The 19,059-nt window shown below is 39.9% G+C and overlaps 1 long non-coding RNA gene across 1 annotated transcript in view; it reads right to left on the bottom strand.

Moving 5' to 3' along the window:
* LOC139031111 (uncharacterized) overlaps positions 1 to 18,262 on the bottom strand; it is a 74,050-nt gene extending 55,788 nt beyond the window's left edge. The window contains exon 1 of the long non-coding RNA XR_011483536.1: positions 18,156 to 18,262. This is a non-coding gene — a long non-coding RNA (uncharacterized lncRNA). The remainder of the gene's footprint in view (positions 1 to 18,155) is intronic.
* Between the last annotated feature and the right edge of the window lie 797 nt (positions 18,263 to 19,059).

Raw genomic sequence — 19,059 nt, 5'->3', positions numbered from 1 at the left:
CTATAAAGCAAACAAGGAGCTTGTTTGCTCTAGAGCAGGCTCTCACCTCTCCATTTTCTTATCAGAGAACAAAGCTTTCCTTTGCTTTTGAGCCAAAGCTATTCTATTGGCTGACCACCCCGACACCTGGCATAAGAAGTCTCCTTCCTGGGGACTAACTCAGAAGGGTCCATAACATACTGTCTTAGCTAATTACCTATTTAAAGGCCCCCTAAAGAGGTGGAAAAGATCAGTTTTCATTCCAATCCCAAAGAAAAGCAATGCCAAAGAATGTTTATACTATCGCACAATTGCCCTCATCTCACACGCTAGCAAAGTAATGTCTAAAATTCTCCAAGCTAGGCTTCAACACTATGTGGACTGTGAACTACCAGATGTTCAAGCTGGATTTAGAAAAGGCAGAGGAACCAGAGATCAAATTGCCAACATCTGTTGGATCATAGAAAAAGCAAGAGAATTCCAGAAAAACATCTACTTCTGTTTCATTGACTACACTAAAGCCTTTGACCATATGGATCCCAACAAACTGGAAAAATCTTCAAGAGATGGGAATACCAGACCACCATATCTGCTTCAAGAAGCAACAGCTAGAACTGGACATGGAACAACAGACTGGTTCCAAATTGGGAAAGGAGTACATCAAGGATGTATATTGTCAATTGTCACCCTGCTTATTTAACTTATATGCAGAGTACCCCATGCGAAATGCTCAAGCTGAAATCAAGATTGCCAGGAGAAATATCAATAACCTCAGATATGCAGATGACACTACCCTTATGGCAGAAAGCGAAGAAGAACTAAAAAGCCTCTTAAAGAAGGTGAAAGAGGATAGTGAAACAGCTGGCTTAAAACTCAGCATTCAAAAAACGAAAATCATGGCATCTTGTCCCATCACTTCATGGCAAATAGATGGGGAAACAACAGAAACAGTGAGAGACTTTCTTTTCTTGGGCTCCAGAATCACTGCAGATGGTGACTGCAGCCATGAAATTAAAAGATGCTTGCTCCTTGGAAGAAAAACTATGACCAACCTAGACAGTATATTAAAAAGCAGCGACATTACTTTGCTAACAAAGGTCCATCTAGTCAAACTATGGCTTTTCCAGTAGTCAAGTATGGAAGTGAGAGTTGGACCATAAAGAAGGCTGAGCACCGAAGAACTGATGCTTTGGAACTGTGGTGTTGGAGAAGACTCTTGAGAGTCCCTTGGACTTCAAGGCGATCAAACCAGTCAATCATAAAGGAAATCAACCCTGAATATTCATTGCAAGGACTGATGCTGAAGCTGAAACTCCAATAATTTGGCCACCTGATGCAAAGAGCTGACTCATTTGAAAAGACCCTGATGCTGGGAAAGATTGAAGGTGGGAGGAGAGGGGGACAACAGAGGATGAGATGGTTGGATGGCATCACTGACTCAAAGGACATGAGTTTGAGCAAGCTCAGGGAGGTGGTAAAGGATGGGGAAGCCTGGTGTGCTACAATCCATGGGGTCGCAGAGTCAGACATGACTGAGAGACTGAATTGAACTGATACTGTCTTTTGGACAGTAAAACTGGCCCTCCATAACCACGGGTTCCGCATTCATGGATTCAACCAACCATGGATAAAAAATATTTGAAAAAAATGCCAGAAGTTCCCAAAATCAAAACTTGAGTTTGCTGTGCCCCAGAAACTATTTACATAGCATGTGCATTGTATTAGGTATTGTAAGTAATCTAGAGATGATTTAAAGAATAGGGAAATGTAAAGTATTATATGCAAATAGTTATACCATTTTATATAACAGATTTGAGCATCTGCAAATTTTGGTATTGGTCCTGGAACAAGTCCCAGAAATGTGCTCTGCCTAGGAATTTTAGGGCACTGAAACCATCTTGTATAATAGTGTAATGATGGATACACTTGCCAAAACTGCAAGCAAACCCTATTGTAAGCCAGGAACTTTGGGTGATAACGTGTCATTGTAGGTTCATTGATTGCCACAGATGTACCACTTTTGTGGGGGATGTTGATACTAGGGGAAGCTGGGAGTATATGGGGAATCTATGTACTTGCCAGTCAATTTTTCTGTGAACTTAAAACTGCCCTAAAAAATAGTGCTTAAAAAATACAAAAATAAAGTGTATTAAAAAGAAAAAGTATGAAAACATTCCATATAGTCATAATGTATCTCCTTTAGGTATGTTTTATAAAAATACTTCTTTCCTTTTGTGGGTTCTCTGGCTAGATTTGCCTTGTGTTCTTTTATTGCTTGACCATAAGCAGATTACGGATGATTATGGCAGTAAGTTAACTGAGAGGCAGTTAGGCAGAGGACTTAATTGCTCAGTCTTTGAAGTGGGACAATTTGACCATAGGAATTTGGATCTTTGTGACACCTCTGCACTTCAGTGTCCTTATTTGGAAAGTTGGAATAACAATCATTGCTACAGGGTTGTTTGGAGGAGGAGTTTAAAGTACTATGCACATATTCTATGCTGAATAAATATTAATACAGTGGACTATTACTGATTCTGGCTATTCATAATCTTTTCCAAGTTTGTTAACCACATCCCTATTTCTCTTCAGGGAAATACCTCTGCCAATCTCAGACCACAAAGTTTTGTTGATGCTGGCCCCACCCCAACTCCAGGTGGTACACTCTACATGGTCCAGAACCAATCAGCTCATCATATTCCCCAGGCCAGGCCAATTCATTTGAAAATGGGCAAGCAACCCAACTCAGGCTGAGAATATAGTAAGACTTTTGATGAAACTTCTGGACAGAGTCAGTCACTCTATTCTAGAGACCTAAAGACTGAGAAAATGTAAGGTCTTGGGGCTGCTTAGCCCCCTTCTTTGTTGTTTGTTTGATTGTAAACAAGAGAAATTTATTTCTTGAGAAGTCCAAGATCAACGCCAATAGATTTGGAGTCTGGTTTGTAGACCCACTTTCTGGTTTGTAGGTCGCCATGTTCTTGCTGTGTCTTCACATGGCAGAGAGAGAAAGCAATCACCCTTCTCAGGTCTATTCTTCTAAGGGCACTAATTTCATTCATAAGGGCCCTACCCTCATGACCTAATGACCTCCCAAAGGCCCCACCTCCAAATTCCACCACACTGGGGATTCAGGCTTCAACATCTGATTTGGAGAGGATGTAAACATTCAGTTCATAGCAAGGAACCACCAACGGTTTATGAGACATCTGATAAAATCATTTCAAAGAACATCTTGGGATATATTTTATTTTAAAGAATTTATTACCAAGGCCAGCCTTTGGAAGAACAAGAGCATAAAGCAAATTTTGGGGACTAAAAGTGCCATTTATATATCTGGTTTATTAGTATTCTAATTTTAATTGTAGAAGAAACCTTTACTCATGCCTATTTTACTAATATGGTATAATTTAATTTAGGTTGCGAGTCATCATTCACACTTGGAAAAAAATAAATAATAATTGAAAGTGAAAGTTGCTCAGTTATGTCTGACTCTTTAGTGACCCCCTGGACTGTAGCCTCCCAGGAAGAATTCCTTGTCCATGGAGTTTTCCAGGGAAGAATATTGGAGTAGGTAGCCATCCCCTTCTCCAGGGGATCTTCCTGACCCAGAATCAAAACCATATCTCTTGTATGTCCCGCATTGCAGACAGGTTCTCTACCATCTGCGTCACCAGGGAAGCCCTTATTTAAATAATACTAAATAAGTTTAACATAGTAATAAAACCTACCAGCTCTGTAGTCAGCCTAGTTGGATTCCTGGTTCTGCCATTTACTGTCTGTATTTGGGCAAATTAGTAAACCTCTGAAAATCTTAAGTTTCCTCATCTATAAGTGGGGGAAACTATAACACCTTTCTCTTTTCTAGCTGTGAAGATTAAAAGTGGTAATGTAAGTGCTGTTGGGCTTCCCTGGTAGCTCAGCTGGTAAAAAATCCATCTGCAATGCAGGAAATCCTGATAAGATTCCTGAGTCAGGAAGATTCCCTGGAGAAGGGCATGGCAACCCACTTGAGTATTCTTGCCTGGAGACTCCCCATGGACAGAGGAGCCCGGTAGGCTGCAGTCCATAGGATCACAAAGGGTCCTGCAGCCCTTTTAGCATCACAAGAAGAGAAGATATCTAAGAATTGTGTCAGAGAGAAGAGCAGAGAGCCTGGGCAAGAGAAATTGGACCCAGGGACACCAAAAGTCCCAGTGCCTTTCAGTCACATGATCAAATAACCTCTCCTTTTCACTTCAACCAACGCTGAGTTTTCTGTCCAAGGCAAGAAAGGAGCCACAACTGACTCAGCTCTTATTACTGATGAAAATCTTATTGAAAAGATGATGTACATCAAAGTTAAAGAACATAATTGAGATGTAATGTTTTAATTACTCAAAATTGTGCCAACCTGGTGATTACTATTGCAGTCTGCATATTACTTTAGAAAAACAGAAAGGAACTTCCTCAACCTGGTGAGAGGCATATATGAAAATCCTATAGCTAGTGTTATATAAATGGTGATAGACTGAACACATCCCTCCTAAGATGGGGAACAAGGCAAAGGTGTCAACTCCCACCATTGCACTGAAGGCTCTAAGATAATAAAGGAGTAAAAACAAACAGAATGGAAAGGAAGAAACAAGTCATTTCATTTACAAATAACTCCATCCTTCAGCCAGGTGAAAGAGAAATGGGATGGGGTTGAATGTTGGTAAGTGAAGTATATGATGAGCAGAGAGAAAAATCTAATTTACTAAATAAATTAATACAGTAGTAAAGTTACTGATAAATGAAAATATACTATGACACAGAAGATATTTTATAAATATTTGATTCTTATTAATTATGCTTTAATACAGCAAAGAGTAATAATATCAGTTTTCAGAAGCTCCAGAAAACGCACTAATCTGGGAATCTGCTGACCTAAAATTTTAATACTGGGTTTATCATTTATCTGACCTTGGGCAGGTCACTTTACCCCTCTAGATCAGAGCCTTGATATTTTCAAAAGGAGGTTACTCCATGAAAAAGAAAGAAATAATGGCATTTGGAGCAACATGGATGGACCTGGATGGAGATTACTATGCTAAGTGAAGTAAGTCAGACAAAGATAAATATCATATGATATTGCTTATGTGTGGACTCTTTAGAAAAATGATACAAACAAATTTATTTACAAAATAGGCTCACAGACTTAGAGAAATAACTTATGGCTACCAGAGGGGAAAGGTGGGGAATGAGGAATAGCTTGGGAGTTTGGGATTGACATGTACACACCGCTGTATTTAAAATGCATAACCAACAAGGACCTAATATATAGCACAGGGAACGCTGCGTATACTCTTTAATAACCAAAATGGGAAAGGAACTTGAAAAAGAATAGATGTATGTGTAACTGAATTGCTTTGCTGTATACTTGAAACCAACACAATACTGTTACTCAACTATACTTCAATATAAGATAAAAATTTTTATAAAGGAAGCTACTAAAGGAAATAATTTCTAAGAGCCTTTTTCCAGGTCTATGCTAAAATTTCTATTTAAGCCTTCCCGTGTTTTTGAGTTAATTTCCATTCATATCTTCTCCATAGGCTCCAATTCCTTGTAGTTTTCATATTTTTACTGTAGAATATTACTCTGGAGAGTGTTGTGGTTGTGTTCAAGGAATCAGAGGCTAGGAAATGGTTTTCCTTTTCACCACCCAGAAATAGTAAAGAAGACATCTAGCATGTTGTCATCATTGATTATGGGTCCTATTTTTTTCTTCTTTATACAGTCTTCCATCTTTGACACATTACATGCCTGATATACCACTGTTATTTCTCTTAACTGATTTCTAGAGAAAGCTAGAGTATTGAGGATACATGAGTGAACCAAAAAGTTTCAAGATTCTAAATAACAATAACTAGCTCATTTTGCCAACTGACTTTTCTCTAGCTATATCTGAAAAGCTTCCTCTGGTATTTTTTAAAAGATTTATTTATTTGGCTACCTTGGATGTGGGGTATCTCTTCATGGCTGCTTCAGCAAAGCTCAGCCGCTGCTCCTTTCCTTGGATCAGGGGTATCTCCTCACTGCTGCCCCTCCTGAACTTGAATGATTGCCCTCATCTCACACACTAGTAAGGTAATGCTCAAAATTCTCCAAGCCAGGCTTCAGCAATAAGTGAACCATGAACTTCCAGATGTTCAAACTGATTTTAGAAAAGGCAGAGGAACCAGAGATCAAATTGCCAGCATCAACTGGATCATCGAAAAAGCAAGAGACTTCCAGAAAAACATCTATTTCTGTTTTATTGACTATGCCAAAGCCTTTGACTGTGTGGATCACAATAAACTGTGGAAAATTCTGAGAGAGATGAGAATAACAGACCACCTGACCTGCCTCTTGAGAAACCTGTATGCAGGCCAGGAAGCAACAGTTAGAACTGGACATGGAACAACAGATTGGTTCTAGATAGGAAAAGGAGTACGTCAAGGCTGTATATTGTCACCCTGCTTATTTAACTTATATACAGAGTACATCATGAGAAACGCTGGGCTAGACGAAGCACAAGCTGGAATCAAGTTTTCAGGGAGAAATATCAGTAACCTCAGATATGCAGATAACACCACCATTATGGCAGAAAGCAAAGAGGAACTAAGAAGCCTCTAGATGAAAATGAAAGAGGAGAGTGAAAAAGTTGGCTTAAAGCTCAACATTCAGAAAACTAAGATCATAGCATCTGGTCCCATCGCTTCATGGGAAATAGATGGGGAAACAGTGGAAACAGTGACTGACTTTATTTTTTTGGGTTCCAAAATCACTGCAGATAGTGATTGGAGCCATGAAATTAAAAGACGCTTACTCCTTGGAAGGAAAGTTATGACCAACCTAGATAGCATATTAAAAAGCAGAGACATTACTTTGCCAACAAAGGTCCGTCTGGTCAAGGCTATGGTTTTTCCAGTGGTCATGTGTGGATGTGAGAGTTGGACTGGGAAGAAAGCTGAGTGCCTGAAAATTGATGCTTTTGGACTGTGGTGTTGGAGAAGACTCTTGAGAGTCCCTTGGACTGCAAGGAGATCCGACCAGTCCATCCTAAAGGAGATCAGTCCTGGGTGTTCATTGTAAGGACTGATGTTGACGCTGAAACTCCAGTATTTTGGCCACCTCATGCAAAGAGTTGACTCATTGGAAAAGACCCTGATGCTGGGAGGGATTGGGGGCAGGAGGAGAAGGGGACAACAGAGGCTGAGATGGCTGGATGGCATCACCGACTTGATGGACATGAGTTGAGTAAACTCTGGGAGTTGGTGATGGACAGGGAGGCCTGGCATGCTGTGATTCATGAGGTCGCAAAGAGTCGGACACGACTGAGTGACTGAACTGAATTGAACTGAGCTGATTTATTTGGCTGTGCTGGGTCTTAATGGGGGCACACAGGATCTTTTAGTGGCTGTATGCAAACTCTTAGTTGTGGCATGTGGGATCTAGTTCCCTGACCAGGGATCGAACCCAGGCCCCCTGCATTGGGAGTTAAGAGTCTTAGCCTGTAGACTAGTCTTAGCCACTAGTTCTTCCCTCTGGTATTTCTGATCTTTGACTTACTGGAAGAGTTACTGTGCCTATTAGGCTCTTAGTTCGAAAAGAGCCCTATTTAGGCTCTTTCTTTTTACTATATTAATAAAAAGCCAGAATTTTAAAAAGATATGCAACATGCACAAAAGTTTTGAAAGTCTTAAAAAATACTTTGTCTTTTTGCTGTGTTAGAACGAGTTACCCCCTATCTTATTCTGCCCTAGGCAGTTCCCAGATGGCAGATCCCGTATAGGGCTCCATCATTACATAAAGTTTTGTTCTTAGTTGCTCAGTCATATCCGGCTCTTTGTGACCTCATGGACAATAGTCCATCAGGCTCCTCTGTCCATGGAATTCTCCAGGCAAGAATACTGGAATGGGTCGCCATTCCCTTCTCCAGGGATCTTTCCCACCCAGGGATTGAACCCAGGTCTCCTGCACTGAAGGCGGATTCTTTACCATCTGAGCCACCAGGGAAGTCCATGTAGATTTTAAGAGAAGTGAAATCTCTCTTCTGAAGATCATACTCCTGGGTTCATGACCTTCAGAAAGTTTCCTTCCTGTTCTGTTCACTTTATCCCAGAAGAGAACTTTTGGTGCAAAAGCCTAATCTTTAAAAAAAAGAAAAAAATATACATGCATTTATTTATTGTGTCTGCGAGGTGTCTTAGATACTGCATGTGGGATCTAGTTCCCTGACCAAGGATCGAAGTCAGGCCCCCTGCATTGGGAATACGGAGACTTAGGTACTGGACCACCAGGGAAGTCCCAAATTGCTAATCTTTACTCCTATGTGTGAGGCTATTCTGAGATACAAACTTCATATAGTTAAGGAAAATTCCAGATGCAGTCTCGTGGTATACAATTACCTCAGCACAGTTTTAAAGAATTAGACTTAAACCTTGGGACCATCTTAACCATAGCTCTAACCAGAATCTAAACTCCCTCCTTCAAACCCTTCATACCTCCTGGCATGGGCTTTGATCCACGTCTCTTCCTTTAGTTTTAAATAGAAGTGAAACCACTAATGACCAATGAAGTTGCCAACTCGGCTTGTGTCTCCTAAATATCACCCTTGGGAAACCTTGACCAGTGTGCCCTAATCTCCTTTTAACAGAGCCTCCACACCAATATGCAACTATGTTATCCTACTTGCTTTCCTTATCTGTTGTTTTTATATTTTTTCCCATTCTTGATCTTTCCTAAGGCTCTTAACTTGCATTGTATTCTCTTAGATTTCCCTCTGAACCCTTAAACTTTGTTACTTCATAGACATTTAAACTCAGGCCCCAATTTTAACCTACAGACTGTAAAACCCTTCACCCTTGAAGAGATGTGTGAATTTTGTCAACTTCAAATGGTCCACTCCGAATCTCTTACTATGTGCTAATGAAACTGGAAACAAATAAGTAAATAGTTATCTATACATAAATTCTCAAACATGTTTGTTTCTTCCTGTTGAAAAGTTTCCAAATTCAGCTGTTTTTTAAATAGTGTGAAATATCACTGTCACCTTAATAGGCAGAACAAATAAGTGTCTTCAGCTTCACTCTTAGATGGAAGCAACGTAGAGAAATGTATAAAATGGCAGTCTATAGAGAAATGTATAAAATGAAAATGAGAGTGAGTGAATTTTTCAAAAAAGCTAAAATTGTTATTCCTGTCATGTTGATCTCACCTGGTCTCTATGAGAATGGATATTTGATATATTTGAGGTGTTGCTGGAATTTGCATTGATCACTGTACACTAAGTTTCTAAATAATTCTGGCAGTGTTTTAATGTATTTGGAATTCACAAAGGTTATTTCATTAAAAAAGAATACAAGCTGACATCTGTGAGTGCTATCTCACACTTGAGTAAAAATAAAGTCAGCTGCTGCCTGGCTGCAGGAGAACTTTTACATGACACTTTCAAATACTTGGCTTAAAATGAAGGAGTGTGCTGGCCAACAAAAAGCAAAAGAGTGTGGAAAGCAGTGGGGTGATGAAACTGGGTAAGAGCAAGATATTTTTAGCCCAACTCCATTATTTTATAGTCTAAGACTATAAAAGCTACAAACTGTAAAGCTATACTAAACCATTTACCACTGAATTCTACATGATTCTACAATAAGTGTCATAATCTTTCCTTAAGAAAAAATTGTTAGCTGTATATTTCAGCCAAAGAACCCACAATGCCAATGTAACAGTAACAGTAATCTATTTAGTAGACTTAACACATTTTACTATTCAGATTTACATCCTCCTCCTTGTGTAATAGTGATCTTTTTATAATTATCTTAATATCTGTACTTGATGTCTCCATTGCCTCAAATTTCATTTACTTTCTTTGGTAGTTGTAGGGGAGTTGTGGCAAGGCTTTATGTTTCTCTTCATCATCTCTCTCCCTTTCCATTTCTGCTTCCTTTGTCTTCTTTCTATTTTGATATTTATCCTTATTTATTTATTTCTTATTTGGGTGTGCCAGGACTTAGTTGTGGCATTCTAGATATTTTAGTTGTTGCATGTGAATTGTGGCATGCAGGATCTAGTTCCCTGAGCAGGGATTGAACTCAGGTCCCCTGCACTGGGAGAGTGGAGTCTTAGCCACTGGACCACCAGGAAAGTGCCTCCTTTGTCTTTTTGCCATTTCACTTTGTACTCAGGCATTGCCCTTTCCATGATCCACTATCCTCCTTTGGAAAGCATCTCTCCAAGTCTACTGCTCCCGTAAGAACCTCTAACTTAAAGCAGAGAGGGGAGTAGAAATTACTGAAGGTACAGAGCAGAAGATGTCCCTGTAATTCAAACAGTAAAGGATCTGCCTGCAATGCAGGAGACCAGGGTTTGATCCCTGGGTTGGGAAAGTCCTCTGGAGAAGGGAATGAAAATCCACTCCAGTATTCTTGCCTGGAGAAGCTCATAAATAGAGAAGCCTGGTGGGTTACAGTCTGTGGGGTCGCAAAGAGTCAGACATGACTAACTAACACACATACACACAGAGCAAAAGATAGAGGATTATATTGCAGAACATAGTGAATAAATTATAAATAAATATTAGAACAAACTCAGCATGTGGGATATTTTAAATGAAAACAGACTGAATTTCTTCAATATGGCAATAGCATGAGAAACAAAGAAAAAGAAATGGGTCCTCTCTAGATAAAAAAGATTCATGAGTCAGTGCATTCAAATGTAATGTTTGAGACAACAGAACATTTTAATATGAACTGGATGTTTGACAATATTTAAATGATGTTAAAGAATTATTATTAATTTTGTTAGATGTCAAAATTGCATTGTCTTTTGAAAAGTTGCTCAGGTTTAGAAAATGTCCATATCTTTAAAGACGCTTTTTTGAAGTATATGTAATTGAAATGACAGCATTTCTGAGATTTGGTTTCAAATATTCAGCTAAGAGAGAAATGGGACAATCTTGATAACTGTTAAACCTTGCTGGATAGGGAACTTTGTTGTGCTAGTCTCTTTTGTATGTGTTTAAATTTCATGCAATTTTTTAATTTAAATGTAAAAAATAACATATTCCTGTTCTTAGAACTTCTCATTAATCCTGAATCTTAGAAATTTTCATTGGAGTTTTTTCTCCATTTAAGAACAAGCTCAATACATTATGTGGTTACCTTGATTTCTTCCTGGAATTTAGCTCTTAATCTCCTGGCTACATCCAAACTTCAAATGTGCGTTTATTTCCCACCTGGGACAATTTGAAGTATTGTGGGTTAATACTGCTGTGCTCAGAAAGCATAATATCCATGAACAAAATGGTCTGTCCAGGTGTTTTCCTATTTGTCCTATAACTTCATTGATTTTTCTCTTTCTCGATAGATAAAATTCATCCTTCTCCCTTTGTTGTCATAGTACTTTTAAAGTACACATATTGGAGCATTAAAATGGTGTGTTATTATTACTTGTCTGTCTTCTCCCAAAAAAGTATAACCTCTTTGAAGACAGCACCCATGATGGTTAATTTTATGTGGCCACTTGACTGGGCCACCAAATGACTGATGATTTGATTAAATGTTATTCTGGGTATTTCTGTGAGGGTGTTTTTGAATGAGATTAACATTTAAATCAGTAGACTGAGCAAACCAGATATCTTCCATAATATGGTTGGGCTTCATTCAATCAGTTCAAGACCAGAATGGAACAAAAATGTTGACCCTCCCCTAAGTCACAGAGCATTCCTGCCTTTGAACTGCAACATCAGCTTTTTTCTGCCTTTAGACTCAAACTGAAAATTTGGAGACTTATTGGGTCTCCAGTCTGCTAACCATGGAACTAGAAATACAGTTGGGGCTCCAGCTTGCTGACTCATTCCAAAGATCTTGGGACCTCTCTGTCTCCATGATTGCATGAGCCAGTGCCTTAAAATAAATCTTTACTTACACACACACACACACACACACACACACACACACACACTATTGGTTCTGATCCTGTGGAGAACTCTGACTAATACAGAGACCATAAATCATGTATTTCTAAGCGCCCAGAACTGGTACAGTGCCGAACAAAGAGATGCTTCTTTTAAAGGTTTGCTGAATGACTTGGCATTTTTTTTTTCCTTTTTCTTTCTTTTTTTGGCCATGCCATGCTACCTGCAGGATCCTGGTTCTCCTACCAGGGATTGAACCTGGACCCTCATCGGTGAAAGCATGGATTCCCAACCACTGCACAGCCAGGGAATTACCTGAATTGGTATTTTGAAACAGTGCTTTTATTGTCTCCTAAGTGTAAGACTTAGATTTGACTATTTATTTTTGTTGAAAAAAAAAAAGCTGGGCCCTATATTGGAATGACAAAAAGTGAATCCCTAGCTTCTTAGAAACTGCAACTGAAAAGTTAGTCAACTAGAAAAAGAAGGAAACTACTGAAGTAGACCAGAATTTAACTCGTTTCCATGTCCTATTGATTCATTCTTTAAATCTGGTCGCATCCATTTTCTATCTGGGTCTGAATTTTCTCATCACAGACCATGAATCTGGCTCCTTCTCATTGCATCTCCCTGGTCTTTCATCCTTCTCATCTTTGTAGCAATTACAGGTAAATCTTCCTAATACATTGCTTTTACCTCATCCTAAAATTTTCAGCAGGTATCCATTATCTATTGATACATCTATTATTCTAGTGTTCAAAGTTGCTCACCATCTGGTTCCAATCTACCTTTTCAGGCTTGTCTGTCATTATTAAACTCTCAGTCAAATCCCCTGCCCTTCCGATCTACACACTGAACTAAATTTACTCCAGCTCTCAGAATGCCTTCCCCTTACTCTTATCCCAGTCCAAATTCTGGAATTAGAAAACCTCCGTTTCAGTCTTTTTCAATACCACCATGTTGTGTGACATGCGGCAATTGTCAAATAACTTCTCTGGAACTCGGTTTCCTTATCTGCATAAAAATGATATTCAATAAGAGGATCCTGAATTCGTTCACCATTAAAGAAAAGTTATGGTTTGTTCACCTTTCAGGACAGATCGGTCATTAATGCAACAAACAATTCTTGAGTATCTCTTATGAGTAATAAATGCCTCTTTCATAAAGCCAACCTGAACACCCCCACCCCATCCTTGACAGCTGGATTTGCTGACTCAAGTGAATGCACTTACTCTCTAGGCCATTCATTTGATGTGTATTATTTTTACACCTTATCTTAAATATAGCATTACCTCCTTACTAGCAAGAATTAATGCTCCTGCGTATCTTTGACAAATGAAGTTCTCAAACCCTGAAGAGTATTACCCGAGAAACTTGTTTAAAATGCTGATTACCAAGCCTCCCATCCACCTCTTTCCAATTCTGGCTTCCCACGTGGCTCGGGGATAAAGAATCTGCCTGCCAAGGCAGGAGATTCGGGTTCAATTCCTGGGTTGGGAAGATCCCCCAGAGGAGGGAAGGGCAACCTACTCCAGTATTCCTGCCTGGAAAATCCCATGGACAGAGGGGCCCAGGAGCCTGGGTTATAGTCCATAGGGTCGTAAAAATTCAGACATGACTGAGCACACGCACAATTGATAATCGACATTGTAATAAGCAGCCCTGCTCCCTATCCCAAGATTCTAATGCAGGTAGTCCAGGGAGCACACCTTGAGAAAAATAACTGCTCCGCTGCAAACAGCACATTTTGCTTGTGCGTGGTTTCAAAAAAATGTTTTTTGAAAAATCTGTTTTAATTCAGAAGGGTAGGTATACTTGCAGTGACACAGATCTAAACTAGGAAATGGCTCAGGAAGAAGGGGAAACTAAAATATTCTGCCCATATTATTAAAAATATTACCCAAGAGGAAAGGAAAGAAGAAAATCTATAGGAAACCAAAGAGATTGTACCAGGTACTGTCTGGTGGATCAGCTACAAGTTAAAAAGATAGTCACTGCAACCTTCAACAGTGGTGAGGGGAAGGTTAACTGTCAGAACATGCCCATATCTCAAGCAGCTGTTTAGCTAAGTCCAGAGAAAATGTTCAGATCTTTGCTCAGCTGCAACTGGCGACAGACAGCAAAACCTTAAAAGTTTCATTTTGTGCTCATTCTTTGCTCCAAGCAAAGCAACTGTAACTAAGAATAAACAAAAGAAACATCACAGAGGAGGGGGATGGGATGGTTGGGGGTTAAGCAAAAGAAGAAATGGTAATGTTAAACGGATTCATATCTCTAATTATAGAGTCATTTATAGATTGAGAGTGCATTGTCAATCATCTTGAGGGAATATTTAAGACAAGTATCAAGAATTTGCAAATGAGGGACTTCCCTGGTGATTCAGTGCTTAAGAATCTGCCTGACAATGCACTGCGCGCAGGTTCGATCCCTGGCCCAGGAATTAGGATCCCATTTGCATGAGGCAACTGAGTCTGGGCACCGCAACTCCCGAGTACACCCTAGAGTCTGTGCTCCGCGACAAGAGAAGCCACCACAATGAGAAGCCAGCGTACCTCAAGAAAAAGTCTGCACACAGCAACAGAGAGCCCTGTGTGCCACAATGAAGACACAGTGCAGCCAAAATAAATAAAATTTAAACATTTTAAAAAGGATTTGCAAATGAAAGATATCCTGATTTTGAAAGAAGGAAAAAAGTGAATTCTCAAAACTACAGACTTGAGCTCTTTCAAGATTTTAGAACAGATTATTAAAAAGCTTGTCAGCTCTTAGAAATGGAAAGGAATAAAAATTTTGAGCTAGTTCAGGTACACCAAGGACACGAACGCCAAGCTCCTTGTTTCCTTTTATGATAGACGGGGAGATGCTAGAGAAGTTGCCACTAATGATTGCAGCAAGGCATTTGACAAACTAACCATATTCTCATGAATATGATTTTTTTTTTTACGTTGTTCTATTAGTAGGCCAATTCAGAGTTACTTGACTAATCTTTCTCAGAGATGATGAGATGATTAATGGAGTGGTCTCTGAGGCTGTTTAGTGATTTTCATTAATACAACAAATATGTATTGAACATTTTACCATGTGCCAGGAACTGCTGTAGGAAGTGGGAATCCAATGGTAAATAAATCAAAGTCCCTAAAAAAAAAAAATAAATAAATAAATCAAAGTCCCTGATCTCAGAGAACATGGCTGAGCAAGGGAGAAAACAGAGAAGTTAATGGTTATATTCTTTTGTCAGGTACTGGTGAGAGAAAGGAAAAAAAAAAAAAGCAGCGTAAAGAGAAAATAAGGGTAAGAAGAGGTTTCTTTTAAAGGCTGATCAGAGAAGCTGATAGGATAGGGTGATAACAGATCTTTCACTGACAGACCTGGATAAAGTGATAGAATGAGTTGTGTAATTATCTGAGGAGGAATGTTTGAGGTAACAGGACAGCAAGTATATGAGCCATGAGATGGAAGCATGCTTCTCCAAGAGGCCCTCTGTAAACAGAATGATGATTCCCCAAAGAGGTCCATGTCTTAACTCCCAGAATCTGTAAATTTGCTATGTTGTTGTTGTTGACTCGCTAAGTCACGTCCCATTCTTTGTGACCCTATGGACTGTCACCCGCCAGGTTCCTCTGTCCATGGAATTTCCCAGGCAATAATACTGGAATGGGTTGCCATTCCTTCTCCAGGGGATCTTTCTGACCCAGGGATCGAAACTGCGTCTGCTGCATTGCAGGCAGATTCTTTACTACTGAGCCACTGGAGTGAATTTGCTATATTATATGGCAAAGGAACATTGCAAATGGAATTAAAGTTTGAGATTCTAAAATAGATTACCCTGGTTTATCCAGGTGAGTCCCACATAATTATGTACTTTACCACTGAGCCACCTGGGAAAAGCATGCCCCCGGCCCAAGCCCCCACCCCCTCCATACACACGTCTAATAACATGAGTCCCTAAAAGCAGAAAACTTCCTCTGGCTGCAGCAAGAGAGATCTGGCAGAAAAGGAAAGCAGAGAGATTCCTGGTGTGAGAATACAACCACACAGTGTTGCTGGCTCTGAGATGTAAGGTGCCCTGAGTGAGGAGAGGGGCCTTAGGGAGTTAACAGCAGCCCTTAGTTGTCAGCCAGCGAGGAAACAGTGGCCTCAGTCCCACAAACATCAAGCCTAAGTCTCTGCCAACACCCAGAAAAACCAGCTGAACCAACCCAACTTCTGACCTGCAAAATTGTGAAATAATAAATTTGTATAGTTTTAAGCTGCTAAATTTGTGGCCATTAGTGGCCTTTTGGGCCATAAGCAGCAATAGAAAACTCATAGACCACGACAATGGGCTGAAATGATGGGGAGGACTTCCCTGGTGGTAGAGTGGATGGGAATCCACCTCCAATGCAGAGGACACAGGTTCCATCCCTGGTCCAGGGAGATTCCACGTGCTGTGGAGCTGCTAAGGCCCTGCGCCACGACTACCGGAGCCCACACACCCTACGGTCCTCAGGTCACAACTAACGGGACCCTGTGTCGCAACTACTGAAGCCGGTGCTCCCGGAGTCTGTGCTCCACAACAAGGGAATCCACCAAAATGAGAACAATGAGTAGTCCCCACTCACTGCAGCTAGAGAAAGCCCAAACACAACAAAAGACCTAGCAAACCAAAATAAAATAAATAAATAATTTAAAAAAAAAAAGAATTACATAGTTCAAAAAAAAAGAAATGAGGGGGGAATGTAATAGGAGATGAAGCAAGAGTTTAAAAGCATGGATTGAAAGAAGGTAAACATGAGGGCAGCTCCTGTGGGCCTTGTAGACGATTGTAAGCCCTTTGTCTTTTACTGTGGGTGAAATGAGGAGTCAGAGGGGGACTGGGGCAGGCATAACATAATCATACTTATGTTGTAAAAGGGTCACTTTGAACTATCCTGTATAAGAATCCAGTTAGATGGATGTGGCAGTAGTTGACACAATATAAACTTGGGGAAATTGTAAGAGAAAGAGTCTGGGAACATTAGGCTGAAGTATATAAAATTGCCGTTTGAATGGCTCAAAAAGAGTAGAAAATCAAAGGATGAGTCAAGAAGATTGGCTCATAGAAATGGCAACCCACTCTAGTATTCTTGTCTGAAAAATCCCATGGACAGAGGAGCCTGGAGGGCTACAGTCCAAAGGGTCACAAAGAGTCAGACATGACCAAGCATGCATGCACAAGCACATGGCCTATGACATGCTTGCAAGAGAGGAGTCACTGTTGATTCCAAAACCACTGGCCTGAGGCAAGGGCAGAAGTGTAGTACTGAGATGACTAACAATGCAGAAGGAGCAAGTCTAGAGGGGGATTGGGGACCAGGGGCAGAGAAGAGTTCATCCTGGAACATGTATATGAAAGGCCAACCGGACTCCAAGTGGAGATGTTCATTGAACTGTTACATGCAAAAGTTTAGAGTTCAGAGGACTATCTGGAGCTGGAACTATTCATTAGGGAGTTCTCTCACATCAACAGTGTCCAAAGTCTTAAGATGATGAGTTCAAATGCCATGGAAAAGAGTACAAAGAGAGAAGAATGGTACTTCCTGGCTTGGAAAGTCAAAGTGAAAGTTGCTCAGTTGTGTATCCCACTCTTTGTGACCCCACAGACTGGGGGCCTGCCAGGCTCCTCTGTCCATGGGATTCTCCAGGCCAGAATACTGGAGTGGGTTGCCATTCCCTTCTCCAGGGGATCTTTCTGACCCAGGGACTGAACCCAGGTCTCCCTCATTCAGGCAGATCCTTTACCATCTGAGCCACCAGGGAAGCCCCCTTTTAAAAACTCTCTCCTAGATGGTATTTTTTTAATTTACAAATACAAATAAAAGAATAACCCCACAAACTAAAATATTTTTTAAATATTTAGTTACATGTTTAACAAATTCCCTGTCTTAAAAGAATAAGAAAATTGAATAAAACCCGTACTATCACAGAAAACCCCAAATACACAGCCATCACTTAATTTTAGTTAGGTCTTCTAAATTAAACACAGAACAAAGAGTTGAAAAAGCCCAGTGAAATCAGCATAAGCTACATACCCATATCAAAAACCTAGTAACTTATATTATTCTGTTGCTCTGAGGCATTTTAACATCCTAGAATTATGTCCATTTTTATATAACATGCTAAATATCTGGAGAGGGATATTGTTTTTCAATTCATTTTTTGGTACCTCAGCACTACGAGAATTCAGTGTTTACATGTCTGCAAAAAAAAAAAAAAAAGAAAGAAAAAGAAAAATTACCAACTCAGCAGCTTTGTTCTACTCTTCGTTTTCTTCCACACATACTGCCACCATTGTGTGTCAGTTGTTAGTCATGATATGGGTCATAAGTAGTTTACTCTCACCAACTTTCCTTCTGAAAAAAAAAAAAAAAAACGTACTTGTGAACACTTCAGGCTGGTATTTGTTGCTGTTTAGTCACTAAGTCATATCTGACCCTTTTGCAACTCCATGGACAGTAGCCCGCCAGGCTCCTCTGTCCATTGGATTTTCCAGGCAAGAATACTAGAGTGCATTGCCATTTCCTTCTCTGGGGGATCTTCTTGACACAGGGATAAAACCTGCATCTTTTGCTTGGCAGGCAGGTTCTTTACCACTGAGCCCCCTGGAAAGCCCTTAGGCTAGTATCTTGTTGTTCAGTTGCTCAGTCATTTCCAACCCTTTGCAATCTCATGAACTGCAACACACCAGGCTTCCCTGTCCTTCACCGTTTTCCTGAGCTTGCCCAGACTCATGTCCATTGAGTCGGTAATGCCATCCAACCATCTCGTCCTCTGTTGTCCCCTTCTCCTGTTTTCAGTCTTTCCCAGCATCGGTGTCTTTTCTAATGAGCTGACTTTTTGCACCAGGTGGCCAAAGTATTGGAGCTTCAGCTTCAGCTAGGCTAGCCTTCATACTAGGCTAGTATAAAAACACTTAAAAAAAACCCTCAACTCTGTCATAAATCTTTCTCTTTATACCATGACTCTTTCATCTTCTGTCTTATTCTCTCTCTCAGAGATAAAGCTTTTATTTATACATATTTTATATAGATATCTATCTATAAGTATTACAAATATACAACTAAATATATATATCTGTGTGTACATACATATGTGTGTGTCCTATACACAAAACTTTTTATATCACAAAGAGTTGTTGGAAT

The sequence above is a fragment of the Odocoileus virginianus genome, chromosome 25 (genome assembly GCF_023699985.2).
Source record: "Odocoileus virginianus isolate 20LAN1187 ecotype Illinois chromosome 25, Ovbor_1.2, whole genome shotgun sequence".
In the NCBI taxonomy this organism is placed as follows: Eukaryota; Metazoa; Chordata; class Mammalia; order Artiodactyla; family Cervidae; genus Odocoileus; species Odocoileus virginianus.
Note: the sequence above shows the minus strand (reverse complement) of the source record. Positions and strands in the feature narration are given on the sequence as shown.